We start from the raw sequence: 17,181 nt of genomic DNA, 5'->3' as shown, positions 1-17,181 counted from the left end.
TACAAAAAGGAAGAGCTATACTGTTGAGTATAAGAAAGCAATTGTAGAGGAGTCACATGGCAAGAATCTTGCAGTTTTCTGTAAAGAAAAACTTTTGGATCTTTGAATGGTCAGAAAATGGAGAGCAGATTATAATAACCTCAATCAACAGGTGGATGAGGGAAAAGGGAAAAAGCGCAGGTCTGGATCAGGTCGGCAGCCCTTATGTCCTGACTTGGAGATCCTCCTTGGTGAATGGATTGCTGACAGGAGAGCAAAGGCCTTGGTTGTGCGCAGGGCTGATATTCAAGCATTTGCCCTTTCAATGGCACCAGAGTTTGAAATGGTCTCAGAAGGATTCAAAGCAGTCACAACACTGGTTGGACGGTTTCCTTCAATGGTATGAACTGTCCGTAAGAAGATCAACAACACTGTTTAAGTTGGAAGATGCTGAAGTTATTAAACGTGCACTTGCATTCAAGTCCTTTATTGATAGGATCGACATTTCCAAGTACCAAACCTGCAATATGATTGCTATGGATGAAACTGCAGTGTTTATGGGACAAGGATCTCAAACAACAATTCATCACAGGGGTGCAACGTCAATCTACATTCCCACCACTGGCTATGAAAGTGCACGGGTCACCTGTGTTTTGGCAATTCCTTTGAATGGAAAGAAAGCCACACCTCTAATCATCAGTAAGGGCAAGAAAGATAAGATTGAACGTGTATCTGGCATTTACGTTCTTGAAACCGAAAAAGCCTGGTGTACACAAGCCGTTATAAGAAAGTGGGTTGATTTAATGCTGCCACTTGTTATGCGAGGTAACCAAAGAGGTCTGATAGTCTGGGATTCAGCCAGCACTCACCACGCTAAAGAAATGAAGAACTTCCTTGCAGAGAGAAGAATAGATCAAGTAATGATTGCTGCAGGAATGACTGCCTATCTCCAGACCCTTGATATTGCAATAAACAAGCCATTCAAGGACCATTTGCGCATGGAAGTCAATGACTACATTGAAAATAGAATGGAAAGAAATCAGCATGGAAACTTTGTGAAGCCCTGTCTGCAAGAAGTCGTGACTTGGGTGAAGAAGTCATGGGATAAAATTACTGACAGCTGTGTCACCAAGGCACTACGAGCAGGTTACCTGGACAAGACATATTCATTTAAAGAGAGCTATATTGCTGGACATGACAGATTGGGTCCACTTCTTCTGAAGGAAATGGAGGCGCAAGACATCCAGGACGGAATTCAGGGTATGGACACATGACGATGTTGTTGAAGAAGATGACATGATCATTATTGAATAAAGGTACATTTTTTTGTTCACATTTACCTGTTTATTAAAATTGCTGTCAATGTTCATTAAAATAAGCCCTCCCCTGAAAATCAGCCCTCTGGTGTTTTTCTGTCCAAAAAAATTAATAAGACAGTGTTTTATTATCGGGGAAACACGGTATATGTACACATATACATATATACACACATATACATCTATACATGCATACACACAAACACAATAAAAGAAAGCAATGAAACATGTCTGTGGCACAAAATCCAGCATTCAACAGTAAAAAAATGAACTTCAAATGAGGCAACCAAGTCAAGCCCATTTCATTTGGTCAAGGACAGACTTTCTGATTAAGCCTAGGATCAGTAGAACCCCACATACATGATCATTGCTGTCAATCATAATCAAAGTAAAAATGAAACCATATAAACATTATTGGCTGTCCCAAGTATTTCTCATGGTACTGTACATCTATAATTGTATTAGCTTTGATTCTCTCAATGTGGGGAACTACATTGTGAACAACTTCATTGTGGGAGGTAAAGTGAAAAGAACATTGGGTTGTAAAAACACACACACACACACACACACACACACACACACACACACACACACAAACCCTGGATTCCAATCCCAGTTGTGTCATTTAAAACTTGCATGACTGCGGTGAGCACTATTATGTAAGGAGCCTTAATTTCTTTTTTGATGTAAATTACAAATGAAAACTAGCTTAACATTGAACATATTAAAGTCAATATATCTGTATATGTAACTATGAAATATGAGACCTATTTTAAAGTCACTTCACCCTTCTTAGACCCAGTTTTTTTGTGGCTAAAATGAAGGTCTCTAAGGCTTCTCCCATCTCTAAATCATTGAGCCTATGTCTAAATTAGTTACTTTAAAAAAATTAAGCCATTGTGGACCTTCTATTCTCTGATGTTTGAAATGACAGAAGAATTTTTCTTCATCATTTAAATATTGTTAAAAAGAAAACCTGCTTAGTTACATGTTGACTTAGAAAACCACAAATTGACATTATCTATGTTTATTGTTATACAGTGGATACATTGCTGGGCCTGGAGACAGGAAGACCTGAGTTCAAATTTGACCTCAAACATTTACTAGCTGTGTGAGCCTGGGCAAGTCACTTAATGCCATTTACCTCAGTTTCCTTATCTATAAAATGATCTAGAGAAGGAAATGGCAAACTACTCCACTAGCTCTGCCTAGGAAACTCCAAAAAGGGATCATGAAGAGTCAGACATTACTAAAAATGGCTGAAGGGGTGGCTAGGTGGTGCAGTGAGTAAGAGCACCGGCCCTGGAGTTAGGAGGACCCGGGATCAGTTCCGGCCTCAGATTCTTAACACCCACAGGAAAAAAAAAAACTGGCTGTGTAACCTTGGGCAAGTTACTTAAACCCAATTGCTTTAAAAAAAATGACTACAGAACATATTTTATTATATTTTTATTTATTTTGTCAAACATTTATTATATTATCTAGTTGGGGCTGTACTTGGGAGTTTCACTTGAGCCCTGTGGACCACCAGTTTAACACTTTTGTATCTATGAAATAATATTTTAAAGAGTAAATAAATAAACTACATTCTTACTACCCATTCAAGGAAATTTGAACAAGCAAACTAAATTAGATGGCAAACCGGGTTATATGGCAAAGGCCCATTTCATCTTGTCCATACTTCCTGGTTATACTACTTACCAAGTCTTTACACTTATGTATTATACCATAAATGGGTCATGCTTAAGGGAGTGGTACCAACCTTATGTTTACTTGGTTATTTACGTATAGGAATATATATATGCATATATATATATATATATATATATATATATACACACACACATACATGAATTTTAAATAAAAGGCTCATGTTGATGTATTTTTATTTGGACTAAAGTTGAACACATCACAGAACTAAAAGATTGGTTTAGGCTTTAATATCTGTCAGTTTTCATTTAACTGAAAGAAAGATCAAAAAGAGCCCTGCTCACAGCCAATCACTTTGCAATTCATTTATTGTGAAAATACCAAATTCTTGATCCTCAGCAAGTAAAACTAAGGGGCTCCTCTGTCCTAGGGTTGAAGCAGGCACCTGCCTGAGGCAGCAAAACATTAGAAACAGCAGACTGGAGATTGTCCAGCTGTTTCCAGTGCTAGTGGGCAGAGGCTGCAAAGGGCAGGCATTTCCCACTTTACCTAAAGCAGTGAAAAGTACCTTAGCCCTAGCCCTGAAATTAACCAAGAATCCCATAACTTTCTGAAAGCATAACCTTCGGTGTTTGTTTTCATGTTTATACTTCATTCAACAAAAGAAGTAGAGCAGAGCCCAATTCTACTAAACAATTTTGGAAAGACAGAACAGTAGTGAATATCTGTTCTAGCTACTTTTTAGGCAAACAAATATGTCTTTAACCTAGGAAGATATTTTTAATGATCATAAAAGGAACAATTATGAATATGAAATACAAAAGCAAAATATTGCTGATCTCTTACTTCCTTCAGGTCTCTGTTAATTAAGAAAGCGCATTTTTCTACCCATCAAAGTGGCAGATGGATAAACTGGACAGAGAGCCTGTCTTGAAGCCCAGAACACTGGGTTCAAGTCTCACCTCTAACATGTACTACCTTCTTGCCTTTGGGCAAGTTACTTAACCTCCCAGTGTTCTAGGAAACTCTAAAATTTAAATTGCAGAGAATGTGCCTGACTGTATTAGGAAAGGTAGTTTGCTCACCTGAGAGTACCTTAAATAGTAAAATCATAGGTCCGTGTCCTTTTGTGATATGACCTTGGGCAAATCATTTAACCTTTCTCTGATTAATTTTTCTCATCTGTAAAATGAAAGGGTTGAATAAGATGACTTTTTTTTTGCTTTTTTTTTTTTGGAGGGCAATTGGGGTTAAGTAACTTGCCCAAGGTTACACGGCTAGTATTTTTGTGTGGGTGTTAAGTGTCTGAGGCCAGAACCAAACTCGGGCCCTCCTGACTCCAGGGCCGACGCTCTACTCATTGCACCACCTAGCCACCCCTTGAATAAGATGATTTTTAAGGTCCTTTTCAGTTCTAAAACCTATGAACCTAATCATCCTATGATTACATCTGGGCCAGTACCAGCAATGCATAGTACAGCAACAGTGAAGACTCTCCCAGTAGAGGGTTCTCTCTATTATTAATTAACCTTGATTAATAATAGCTGACATTTACACAGGGCTTTAAAGTTTTCCAAATGCTTTTAGCAGTATTTTCCTAACACTTTCTTTCACATTCCCAATCAGTACTCCAGAAGGAGATGTCTAGATTCCCATCTCACCACTTTATGGATACTGAAACAAAGCCCAAAGAGTTAAAGTGACTCAACAGAATCAGAGCAGATCTCCTTTTTTATTTCTTCCTCATAAAGCAGAGGCATGTTTTTCTTTTTAATCTACTCCATTCTTGTACAGTTTCTCCTTTCTCCTGTCTTATATATATTGTGATAGAAGCAGTATCCTAACCCCTCCCCCCATGACATTTAGGAAATATAAGGAAAACCTTAAGAGGTTTTGAAATCATCCTCAAAACCTGATTGACTCAGGAGATTAATGCTTCAGACTATGACCTCATTTCTTGGTTGCTGGTATAAAAGGTTCTCGTAGGCATGCTCTAATGTTTAACTAGCAGACCACAATGGGTGATTCAGGCCAGGGATCTTCAAACAGCTGAATCAATTGGGGGTATCCTCAATATGCTTTTAAAACTCTCCTGTTATAACTAAGTAAATCTCCTTTTGTTAACTGTTGAATGACTTACAAGTGTCTCATTTTAGTCTAATGCTGAATTAAATTACCAGAGGACTAACCTAAATCAGGCCCTGTCCAGAACACATGATAGATACCCTTATGTCAGAGCCTTTCATGGCATTAAGGGCCCAAGCACCTTATACTATTATTTATTGCCCGTGAGGTCTGCAAAAATTTTTTGCATGGTACCACCTGCTATACTAAAATCAGCTACCCAGTTGCAAGCATATAGTTCATAATATTACAAAAGTTTTATTTTACAGAAACAGTAAGAAAAAGGTTAATATAATAGCATCAAATATTTACATAGCATTTACTCTGTGCCAAGAGCTGTGCTAAGCCCTTTACAGTAATCTTATTTGATCCTCATAACAACCCTGGGAAGCCAATTATTAACTATTATCTGAATTTTACAGATGAAGAAACTGAGGGAAACAAAGGTTAAGTGACTTTCCTAGGGTCACAGAATAAGTAAGTGTTTGAGGCAAAGTTGGACTCAGGTCTTCTTAATTCTAGGCCCAGAGACTGAGTCATGTAGTTTCCTAAAAAAGAAAGAAAGAAAGAGAAAAAGGGAGAGAGAAAGAACGAGGGAGAGAAAAAGAAGGAAAGAAAGAAAAGAAGAAAACATTGAAAACAAGAACAGAAGAAAAAAATGAAAAGTAATAGGTGAATGAGCACCAATTATCCCCAACCATTCCACAGAATAGTTTCTCAGTTACTCACAGTTAGAAAAATGAGAATTGCCCAGTCTGAGGACCCTCCACAAATGTGGTCTTTGTCTGTTCTCTGCTGGTAACTTCAGGAACGAAGGATTCTTCCTATGTTTCCTTTGCCCTCCCTCTCTTTCCATGCCTCCTTGACCTTGTTTTCCCAGGCTGAGCTAACTAGCAATAACAACACCCTGCTGACTCAGCTTCTCAGGCAAGGTGAGGTGAAACTATGTGGTTCTTTATCTCTGTTATGCATGATGAGAAAATCCTCAAGAATTCGTCTTTTCTTAGAGGAGGCTTTCGATCTTGGCAGTGCATCCCTCACTCTCCAGACAACCCCCTCTCTTAGAGTGTCTCCTTTTTCTTTCCACCTCTCTCTCCAGTTTCTGCTAATTATCACCCTGGTCCATCATTATATTTCCCCCTTTCCTAAGGTATAGACTGGTTACTATTATTCTCCAAATTCAGTTAAAGAGAAAAGGGAACAAAGGGAAGGTCTTAGCAAGGACTGCTTTTCTTCCAGTAAGTCAAAATTTGCAGCCACTGCAAATTGTAAGATACTTTATACAACATTGACACATAGTGCCTTTGCATTCAGAAAACAATTTACAATATTCAATTCTCATAGACAATAAATAAGCAAGCAGAAATTTCCATAGGCACTCTACTAAATCAGTTTATGTACATTAAGCTGTCATGTGCCATCAGATGCCTGCAAGCTCTGTGGATGAAATCCTCACTCATCACCCCCAAGGGCATCACTCCATAGCCTAGTCAATATTTGGGGAAGCTGTAAAGCTCTGAACTGAACTCAACTGTTTCTAAGTGCTCTATAACTCTATAAGGTAATAAAATTTCATAGATTCCAAATGGTTGAATAATGCAACTCAAAGACTAGTCATTAAGGGTTCAATGGCAACTTGGCAGAGGTTTCCAATGGAGTATCCCATGCATCTATGCTTGGTCCTGTGCTGTTAATAAACATTTTCATCAATGACTTGGGTTAATGTATTTGAAGATGACACAAAACTAACAAACTGCATGAAAGAAAATCCAATAAGATCTGTACAAGTTAGAGAATTGTTTTTTTTTAAATGAAACTCAATAGAAATACATATTGTCATACTAAATTCCAAAAAATGAGTTTCACTACTTTAGGAGGGAAGGAATATGTTTAATCAGCAGTTCATCTAGAAAATATCTGGGGCTTTTGTGGCATTCAAGTTAACTACAAATTTACAATGATATAGCAGCCAGATGAAACAGTGGACAAAGGTCTGAATCTGAAATTAGGAAGATCTGAGTTCAAATCCAGCCTCAGACTCTTCTTGGCTCTGTGACCCTGAACAAATTATTTAGCCTCTATTTGCCTCAGTTTCTTCATCTGCAAAATGAGGATAATTATGGCATCCTCCTCCCAAAATTGTGAGGATTAAATCAGATAAGGTTTATAAAGTGTTTTACAAACTTTAAAATACCATATAAATGTTAAGTACCGTGTTTCCCCGATAATAAGACCTATCCCAAAAATAAGCCCTCCCCTTACTGTGTAAGATTCCTCTAAAATAAGCCCTCCCCCGAAAATAAGCCCTATTGAGATTGCTACTGTAGTGAAGGTGATCCCCTGAGCTACACGCTACATTACGGTACCCTCTGTATGCACCGTTCCCCCCCCCCCCAGGTGAAACGCACGCCGCACTCCAAGCTGCATCCAATCAGAGCTGCAGCAGTGAGCGCGTCATCCTGTTCTTTATTGAATTCATTATTGAATAAAGGTACATTTTTTTTGTTCACATTTACCTGTTTATTAAAATTGCTATCAATGTTCATTAAAATAAGCCCTCCCCTGAAAATAAGCCCTCTGGTGTTTTTCTGTCCGAAAAAATAATAAGACAGTGTCTTATTATCGGGGAAACACGGTAGTAGTTACAATAGTAGCAGAGGCAATGGTGGCAGTAGTAGTGGTGGTAGTAGTAGTAGTAGTAGTAGTAAGTCACTGTCATCACTGTTGAAGTAGTAGTACTATCTCTAGTACAGGAGACATCACATTCATTGCCTCAACCCAAAGTGTTTAAGTCAGTAAAGTCTTCTATTATAAGGGAGAAGGAGTTTTGTCTGGCTTCTCATTGAGATTTCTGCTGGGAGTACAATAGGCATAAATGAGGCTATTTCTAGGTTTAGCTTTTCAGAGGTTGGAATGATTTACTTAAAAGTTGAAGTAGCTCTAGTATAATTCCATATTCCCTAAAAATGCATCCAGATATGGTCTCATCTTTATCAGAATCACCTTCAGATTAGAACTCCGTAACAGTTGTCTGTAATTTATAGATGAAGACTTCACTAGGCCAAATTCCCTTGTTCCTTCCACTTTCATTTAGTGGTCCCATCATTTCCCCTGTGGGCAATGATGACTGTTCTAAGTTGTATTAAAAGAGCTTCAATAACTTTCTTGAAGAATTTTATATACTAGTAGGCCAGCTAATTTCTTTATTTCTTCTTATAGTCTGATCTACCCTCTGTTAACTATCTTGTGTTTTCCAATAGCATCAAGACCCTGTGTCCAGGTTGAGGGTCATCACAATGAGTATTACAGCACTATATGTTTCCATTTTTCATTGTTCTTCCTGAAGCCATAGCTAGGTAATATGCTTCAGAAATAATAGTTATGAATCTATACATCCTTTTCTTCTTTTTACAATCCCAAGCACAAGTCAATGGGCACTGGAATTCTTATCCAAATATTGATAAGTATAAAACAAATCCTACAAAATAAATGTCACCTAGAAGTAGCACCATAAGGCATATACTAAAAATATAAAATGATTGACTCATTGAGCCTTCCATTCTGGCCTGGAGGCTCCCAGATTGTCAAATTGGGTAAAATTAAATTGTTCATACCATGGATTCCCTTGGGTGTGGTAAGGTCTCAATCTAATTGTTGTGAGATAGGCACTTATCTGGGGCAGTAAGATGGCACAGTGGTTAAAGCAGCAGGCCTGGAGTCAGAAAGACCTGAGTTCAAATTTAGCCTCAGACACTTACTAGCTTTTGAGACCCTGGGCGAGTCCCTTAACCCTGTTTGCTTCAGTTTCCTTATCTGTAAAATGAACTGGAGAAGGAAATGGCAAACCACTTCAGTATCTCTACCAAAAAAGCCCTAAATGAGGTCACAAGGAGTCAGACCCAACTGCAAAATGACTGAACAACAAAGGTGATTATCTGTTCAACTTCCTCTCAAAATTTTGTCCCAAATCAGAATGGATGCTAGCAGGGAATCTATACAGTGAGGGAGATTCCTTCAATAACTTTTTGTCCACGTTGAGTAGAAAATTTCAAATCTGACCAGAGATATTCACTTGTATAAACCATAATGTTATGATATGGTTTTACTAATTTTATATGTTATATGTTTGACTCTTTAAGCTCTGGGTAGCTCATCCTATGACCCTTTGATTGTATGTCCTCGCCTTTTAGCCAGAATTTCAATTCATGGGTCATCCTTGCATCTTTTGCCTTTTTCTTTAATGCTTTATTAACTTCTGATTTACATCATTCTTTTCTGCCAGATTTTGAGTTACAAATTTTCTCCCCATTTTTCCCCCACCCATCTCCCCAAAACAGCAGTCCCACAGAATATCCCCACCTCCAATCTGCTCTCTCCTATATTTTCTCCCATACCCATTTCGACTTTTCCAGTGGATCTCTATGCCTCAGTGCCTGTATATCTTATTTCTTAATTACATGTAAGATGGTATTAATAATAGTACATATGTATATATATATATATATATACATATATATACACACCTATATATATATATTTGAATATTTGATTTTAAAACTTTCAATTCCAGATTCATTCCCTTCCCCCGCCTGCCACCCACCCCCACTGGGGAGACAAGCAGTTCAGTATAGGTTGTACATGTGTGGCTAATGCAAAACAATAACATAGTAGATATATTGTAAAAGACTGACTATATTTCCTTCCCTCCTATCCCACCTCCCACTTGTTCTATTCTCTACTTTGATCCTGTCCCTTTTCAAAAGTGGATGCTTCCAACTTCCCTCCCCCCCAGCCTGCCCCCCCCTTCCATCATCCCTCCTCTCATCCCCTTCCCCCCCTATTCTCCTGGAGGGTGAGATCCCCTATTTAGTGTTTATTTCCCTCCCTCCTCAAGCCAGATTCAATAGGAATAAGGTTGACCCATTCCCTTTTGCCTTCCTATTCTTCCCCTCCATTGTAACCATTTTCCCTTGCCTCTTCTGTATGAGATAGTTTGCCCCAATCTGTCTCTCCCCATCTCCTCTCATTATATTCCTCTCACCTCTTAATTTCACCTTTTAAGTATCATCCCTTCCTGTTAAATTGGTCCCATGCCCTCTATCTATGTATACCTGTAAACGTATATACCCACATTCACATATGTATTCATATGCCCGCATACCCTCATATAAAGACACACACACACACACACAAACACATATTTCTAATCCCTTCAACTACTGAGAAAAGTTTCATAAGTTACAATTATTGTTTTTCCATGTAGGAATGCTAATAGTTCAACTTTGATAAGTTCCTTGTGATTTCTTTTCGCTGTTTACCTTCTCATGCTTCTCTTGCTTCTTGTATCTGAATGTCAAATTTTCTATTCAACTCTGTTTTTTTCAGCAAGAATGCTTGAAAGTCCTGTATTCCACTGAATGACCATATTTTCCCCTGAAACATGATACTCAGTTTTGCTGGGTAGGTGACTCTTGGTTTTAATCCCAGCTCCCTTGACCTCCGGAATATCACATTCCAAGCCCTTCGATCCCTCAGTGTAGAAGCTGCCAGATCCTGGGTTTTCCTGATTGTGTTTCCACAATATTCAAATTGTTTCTTCCTGGCTGCTTGTAATATTCTCTCCTTAATCTGGGAATTCCAGAACCTGGCTATAATATTCCTAGGAGTTTTCTTTTGGGGATCTTTTTCAGGAGGTGATCAGTGGATTCTTTCAACCTCTATTTTGCCCTCTCGTTCTAAAACATCAGGGCAGTTTTCTTTGAGAACTTCCTGGAGGATGCTTTCTAGGTTCTTACTTTGGTCATGGCTTTTAGGTAGTCCAATAATTTTTAAATTATCTCTCCTGGATCTATTTTCCAGGTCAGTGGTTTTTCCCATGAGATATTTCACATTGCCTTCTATTCTTTCATTTGTTTGGATCTGTTTAACAGCATCTTGATTTCTCATGAAGTCATTAGCTTCCATTTGCTCCAATCTAATTCTGAAGCAATGATTCTCCTCAGTGAGCTTTTGAGATTCTTTTCCCATCTGGCAAATTCAACTTTTTAAGGCATTCTTCTCCTCATTGCCTTTTTGAGCATCCTTTGCCATTTGAGTCAGTCTGTTTTTTAAGGTATTATTTTCTTCAGTCAGGCTGTTGACTCTCATTTCATAATTTTCTTGCATTGTTCTCATTTCTCTTCCCAATTTTTCCTCCACTTCTCTTATCTGCTTCTTAAGGTCCTCTATGGCCTGTAACCAGCTTGTATTTTCCTTTGAAGCTTTTGGTGCAGGAGTACTGACTTCACTGTTTTCCTCCTGTTCCATGCCTTGCTCCTTCTTACCCCCAAAATAGGAGTGTAATGTTGGAATCTTCTGTCTGCTTTGTTTCCTTTGCCTGATCATTTTGCCACTCAATTACTTTACTTATGGGCTTTTTGCCACAGTAGGACTCTGCCACCAGACAGGGGAGTTTTTGTCCCAAACGCTGGGGTTTTCTCAGGTGCCGGAGGTATTAGATGGGTGCCCTCTCTGAGGTCTCCACACACTCTGGCAAGCTGGACACACACCCCAGGACCTCCACCCTAGACTGCAATCCAGATCTAAGCAGGTTAAAGCAAGAGCAATTACCCCTCAGACTGGTGCTTGGTCCCCCTACGCCCTGCAGGCCAGGAGCTGAAGCAGCCACGTGGTGCTGGCAGGCTGTGCTGGCGTCTCAGTGGTTTCTCACCCCGGGGGTAAAAGCCACACACTCCCACTTACTGGGTTCCAAAGTCCAGACTGCACTGGCCTCTCACCTTGTCCTTCACATCTATGTATTGATAAATCTGGAAATGGCCACAGCTGCTGCTGATTTGGAGTCCCTCTGGCTGGCGGCTGGTCAGGCCCACCCTGGGGCTAAAGCCTTGGCGTGGAGCTGGGCTCGGCTCCCGGAGCTGCCCCGGCCGATTCCTGCCGGCCTGCTGGGCTGTCCTCAGCGGGAGATTAGCTTCTCTGTGTCATTTTGTGGGTTCTGCAGCTCCAAAGTTTGTTTAGAGTCCCTTTTTACATGGATTGGGGAGGGTAGAAGCCAGAGCCACGGGAAGGTCATGCTTCTACTCCGCCATCTTGGCTCCGCTGCATCTTTTGCCTTTTGCCCGTCAGTCTCACTGACCCTGAGTATAGAGGGTTAGAAGAAAGCTATGTAGTTTTTCTGTAACATGCTGGGGAAATCTCATCGTATCTGCCATGCTGTTCTGTGTCTGTTTCATATGCCATCTTCCCTTTAAGTCACAATTTTCCTTTGTTCAGTCTACAGAAATCATAATTGCTATTGACATATGAAGCCTATGGGAAAGACAATCCCTATCAAAGCCTTTTCTTCTTAGTTTGTATTAAACACTGAACATAGAATTTTCCAGGGAAGCTATCTGACTCTTAGCATTAACCTTGTCATTTGTCAGGATATTGATTTGTTATTGAATAAATAGAGAGTCTGCTATACTATGTAGTCAGAACCTTGAAAGCTGTTTGTGCTTGGCTTTACAAGAACCAACAGAACATGGTACACAGTAGCAGCAATATTGTGTGATGACTAACTTTGCTACACTTAGCTCTTCTCAGCAAGGCAAGGATCTAAGACAACTCCAAAAGGCTTATGATGGAAAATGTTATCCACATCCAGAGAAAGAACTACAGAGTCTGAATGCAGATTGAAGCATACCATTTGCTCTCAATCTCTCTTTTTTGTTTCTTCTTTCTTTCTCATGGTTTCTCCCATTGCTTCTAATTCTTCTTTACAACATGACTAATGTGAAAATATGTTTGCTATGAATGTATATGTATAGCCTATATCAGATTGCATAGCGTTTTAGGGAGGGGGAGGGCAAAGAAATGGAGAAAAATTTAAAACTCAAAATATTATGGAAATGAATCTTGAAAACTAAAAATTAATAAATTTATTTTTTAAAAAGGAATGTGAGCTCTTTGAAGGAATTTTGCAAAATTACACACAACAAGCTTGGCTCAGATGAAAACAAGGGTCTTATGTCTTTTCATCTGAGCCAAGCTTGTTGTGCAAACCTAGATGAAGTGAAAATAAAAGATATCAATAAAACCATAGTGTTTTTAAAAGAGTATAAACTCCTTGATAGCATGTTAGCACATTGTAAACACAGAATTTTTGTTGACTTGACTTTTCCTTTCTGAACTTTTCTTCTATCTTTATGCATGTTATTCTTTCCAAAAAAACTATTCACTGATGATATCATTGAGGGGCTTTTCAATGGCAGCACTGGGGCAAAGTAGAATCTCTGATAATAAACACTAAAGCCTAGAAATATATTCAAATCAGGGGCAGCTAGGTGGCCAGACCACCGGCCCTGGAGTCAGGAGGACCTGAGTTCAAATGCCACTTCAGACACTTAACACTTACTAGCCATGTGTCCTTGGGCAAGTCACTTAACCCCAATTGCCCTACCTTCCCCCATCCAAAAGGCAAAAAAATTTTTTTTTTAAGAAATATATTCAGATCACAAAAGTCTCTCAGGTAAACCTAAGTGCTATTGTATTTTAAGGGTTAATATTCACTCCTTTTTGAGATTCTATGTATCCCATATATTTAAGAGATGTTTACTTAACTGATAATTGCCAATAGATATCTTTTGACCCACAGCCTCCAGCCCAGTCAACACTTTCAGCCACTTCTTTTGCTCTACTAATGCCTTTACCAAAACACTGAAGTAATAAAAGTAGGCTAAAACCTTCAAATAGTTCAGGTTTGTCATTTTTGGCCATGGCTTACTGAAAATAAGCCATTACCAAATAAATTTTTGTGGTATGTGGTCAAATTGCTAAAATACCACCAACCATACTGTCTTTATTGGAGGAAAAAGATTTTCTTTTCCTATCGTGGAAATATAATGAGACCTACTATGAAGGTCAATTATTGAGAATGAATAACTGCTCATCTGGCAATACAGAATTGGCTGTACAGAATGCTGAACTGGCAGGATGTATTGATACAATTTAGCCTATTTATTGAATGTTCATGGGTCTATTTTCATTGTAATTTTCCCTGTCATTTTTATAACAAATGTAGCAGAAGTAAGGAATGTGGACTCCACATAGACTACAATTGCATAGAATGTGGGGTTCCCACTATTACCCTTTCAACATACATGATTCATTTCCATATTTATCTAAGAGTACGTTTGTATATTTTCTAATTCATTAATAAAATTAAACATATCTCTCATTTAATAAACTAAGCTACGAGCCCTCAACCAAGTCATCAAATATTATTTATTTGATATACTGGATAAATCTCCTTTTTCAATAGTAGTTTCTCCTCCCCTGCCCCTCTTTATATGTATATAGAGAGGAAGGAATAGATTTAATATATATATATGCATACATATGCATATATATCCTAAATCTCATAATGTCCTAGGATTAAACATTAATTGCATAGTATATAATCATTAACAAAAAACAATAATAAAATAATGACAGGAAAGACTACATTTGATCTGTAAGAAATATCATAGCTAGTGTTACTCCCTACTCTTACTATAATTGCAAATGACTTCTCTTCTGAGAACACAGTTCATTCAGGATAGCATATCCTCTTCATCCTCTTTGTAGGAGAAAAGTTATAGAGTTCATAGAGAAAGAAAATCTTTTTTATTTTCTCTAACTTCTTGACAGCTTTGACATGAAAACAGTATCACTGACACCAGTTTTTCCTCAGAATCTCTGATCATAATTTTTCATTATAATATTTCTTCATAAGTAGCAGCAATGACAGCTGTGGCTAGAATGAAGTTTTTCCTCATCTTCTTTCTCTCTGTCTTCTCCATAAATTATTTCAGAGATCTTCATAGATCAGCGTTAAACTCATACACTCTCCCTGACTCCATAGGAAGAAATGCCTCATGGAATGACAGTTAAAAATGTTAACTTCTAGGTTCTCTGCTATTAAAGAGACATGGCAGTTTGTATAACCTCTTTTGTAACTACATTTTTATCACTAATGTGCATGATACATGAGGAATCAAAGCTGAGGAATACCACTAATTAGCATTTTTAGGTACTTCTTAATGTCCTCCATCTCAGAGAGGGCAACTCTCTGAGACTGATTTCAGAATAGTTGTTGACATTATCATGGTCAGGTATGATGGGGACTACGAGTTGCCTCTGTACTTTTTCAGGGGACCGTACTGAGATAGTCATAAATGCTTTGCATTGTCATTATGATGGGTTCAAGTAGTCCACAGCAGATTATCAGCACTAGCTTATAATTGATAAGTGGCATAAATATATCATTTAGTAAATATATGATCAGATAAGGAGCCTAGCCATGTAGCCAAAGTGGGAGATGTTGGATGGACAGCATAAATACATCATAAAATCATAAAGAGAGGGGTGGCCAGGTAGCAGAGCGAGTAAAAGCACCGACCCCAGGGTCGAGATGACCTGGGGATCGAATCCGGGCTCAGGCACTTAGCACCCACCCAGAAACACCTGGCCGTGTAACCTTGAGCAAGTTACTTAATCCCAACTGCTTAGGGGCGGCCAGGTGGCTCAGCGAGTAAGAGCACCGGCTCCAGTGTCGGGATGACCTGGATAACCTGGGAACAAATCCGGGCTCAGATACTCAGCACCACACCCAGAAATAACTGGCCATGTGTGTAAACTTGAGCAAGTTACTTAACCCCGATTGCTTAAAAAAAAATAAAAAAGAGACCAAAAGGAAGGCATTCAACATACATTGGGAAGATTCCAAATATAATATTTATGGAAATGTACTGACAAGTATGGTACAGCACAAGAAAGTGCGGACAGATTCTTCTGTGTACCATTAGAAGAAATACCTTACATTAATAGAACATGTATCCACTGAATCATATAATATACACAGCATTATAATTCAAAATCAATTTCATATACATTCTCTATCTAGTCTTCACAATAACTCTGTAAAGTAGGCAGTACAGGAATTATTATTTCCATTTTATAAATAAGGAAACTGAGGCACAAAGAAATTAATTGAACTTTAACTTGCAGCATGATCTAGCGGAAAGAATACTGTTTAGGGAAGTTGAGCCACGATAGTGGAGCTATAGGAAGTTCAGCAATTCCCCCACTTCAAACTCCTCCAGACATCTAGAAAACATACCAGAGCAAATCTCAATATTGAAATCCAATAAAAAAGTCACAGTCATTTTTTCCAGCACAGGTCATCATAGAGAGACACATGAAAAGGTCTGTAGACATTGGCAACTGGTCTAGCCAGGAGAGGTAGCATGGAATATTCCAGGAGCACTCAGGGAGAGACTGTGACAGAGGAGATCCCAGATTCATACCAAGTCTCTGCAAAAAGAACGGGTTCAAACAGGCAGGTTTGTCATTTCCCGTCCAGTTCTGGGTCAAATCCAGGGTGAAATGAGAAGGGTACTAATGCCGAGTTGTGGCATTCCAGGATAAAGAGCCATTTCAGGTATTAGGAAGTGCATTGATAAAGGAGCAGGTTGCAAGTCAACAGCATGGAACCCAGGAGCAAAGCAAGGGTCTTACTTTAGCGTTCAGGTTAGTGTGAAGTCTGCAGAGAAATAACCATAGAGGAATCCGAGACCAAAAAGGAGCCTGCAGTCTCATCAGTCTGAACTAGCAGAGCTCTCCAGCTAGCTGATAGTGGTCAAATTCAGCAGCAATCTATTGTTCACTGACTCCTAAAATCAGGTCAGCAGAGTTGAATAAAGAAGTGCAGCTATCAGACTTTTTCCTGAATGAAGATGATGTGCTCTCACTATGAGGACACTTAAAGCTTGCAGGTCCTTAACCAGAGCTACCTCTGAAACCCTGGAATAACACAATATTCACTATTCTGAGAAAGTAGCAATAAGCTCATCTCAGAACTTCCCTCCAGAAGTGCAAGCCTAGCCCTAGTGTAAAGCCTAAAGTCAGGATGTAGACTGGAAGAATGAAAAAGAAAAAAGAAAGGAAGAAAGGAAGAAAAAGAAAGAAAGGAAGGAAGGAAGGAAGGAAGGAAGGAAGGAAGGAAGGAAGGAAGGAAGGAAGGAAGGAAGGAGAGAGAGAAAGAAAGAAAGAAAGAAAGAAAGAAAGAAAGAAAGAAAGAAAGAAAGAAAGAAAG

General features: G+C 38.9%; 1 protein-coding gene across 3 annotated transcripts in view; it reads right to left on the bottom strand.

Annotated features, from left to right (window-relative positions):
* PPP1R1C (protein phosphatase 1 regulatory inhibitor subunit 1C) overlaps positions 1-17,181 on the bottom strand; it is a 216,264-nt gene that overhangs the window by 45,402 nt on the left and 153,681 nt on the right. The window contains exon 1 of one of the 3 annotated variants that reach the window (XR_011164526.1): positions 5,799-6,221. The exons of the other annotated variants lie outside the window; for them this stretch is intronic. The gene's annotated coding sequence lies outside the window, so the exon portion shown is untranslated. Of the gene's footprint in view, positions 1-5,798; positions 6,222-17,181 lie in introns of those variants that run through there. 3 annotated transcript variants of the gene reach the window in all.

The sequence above is a fragment of the Petaurus breviceps genome, unplaced genomic scaffold, assembly GCF_028583685.1.
Source record: "Petaurus breviceps papuanus isolate PSGF00001 unplaced genomic scaffold, PetGlider_PUasm1.0 90763, whole genome shotgun sequence".
Lineage (NCBI taxonomy): Eukaryota > Metazoa > Chordata > Mammalia > Diprotodontia > Petauridae > Petaurus > Petaurus breviceps.
Note: the sequence above shows the minus strand (reverse complement) of the source record. Positions and strands in the feature narration are given on the sequence as shown.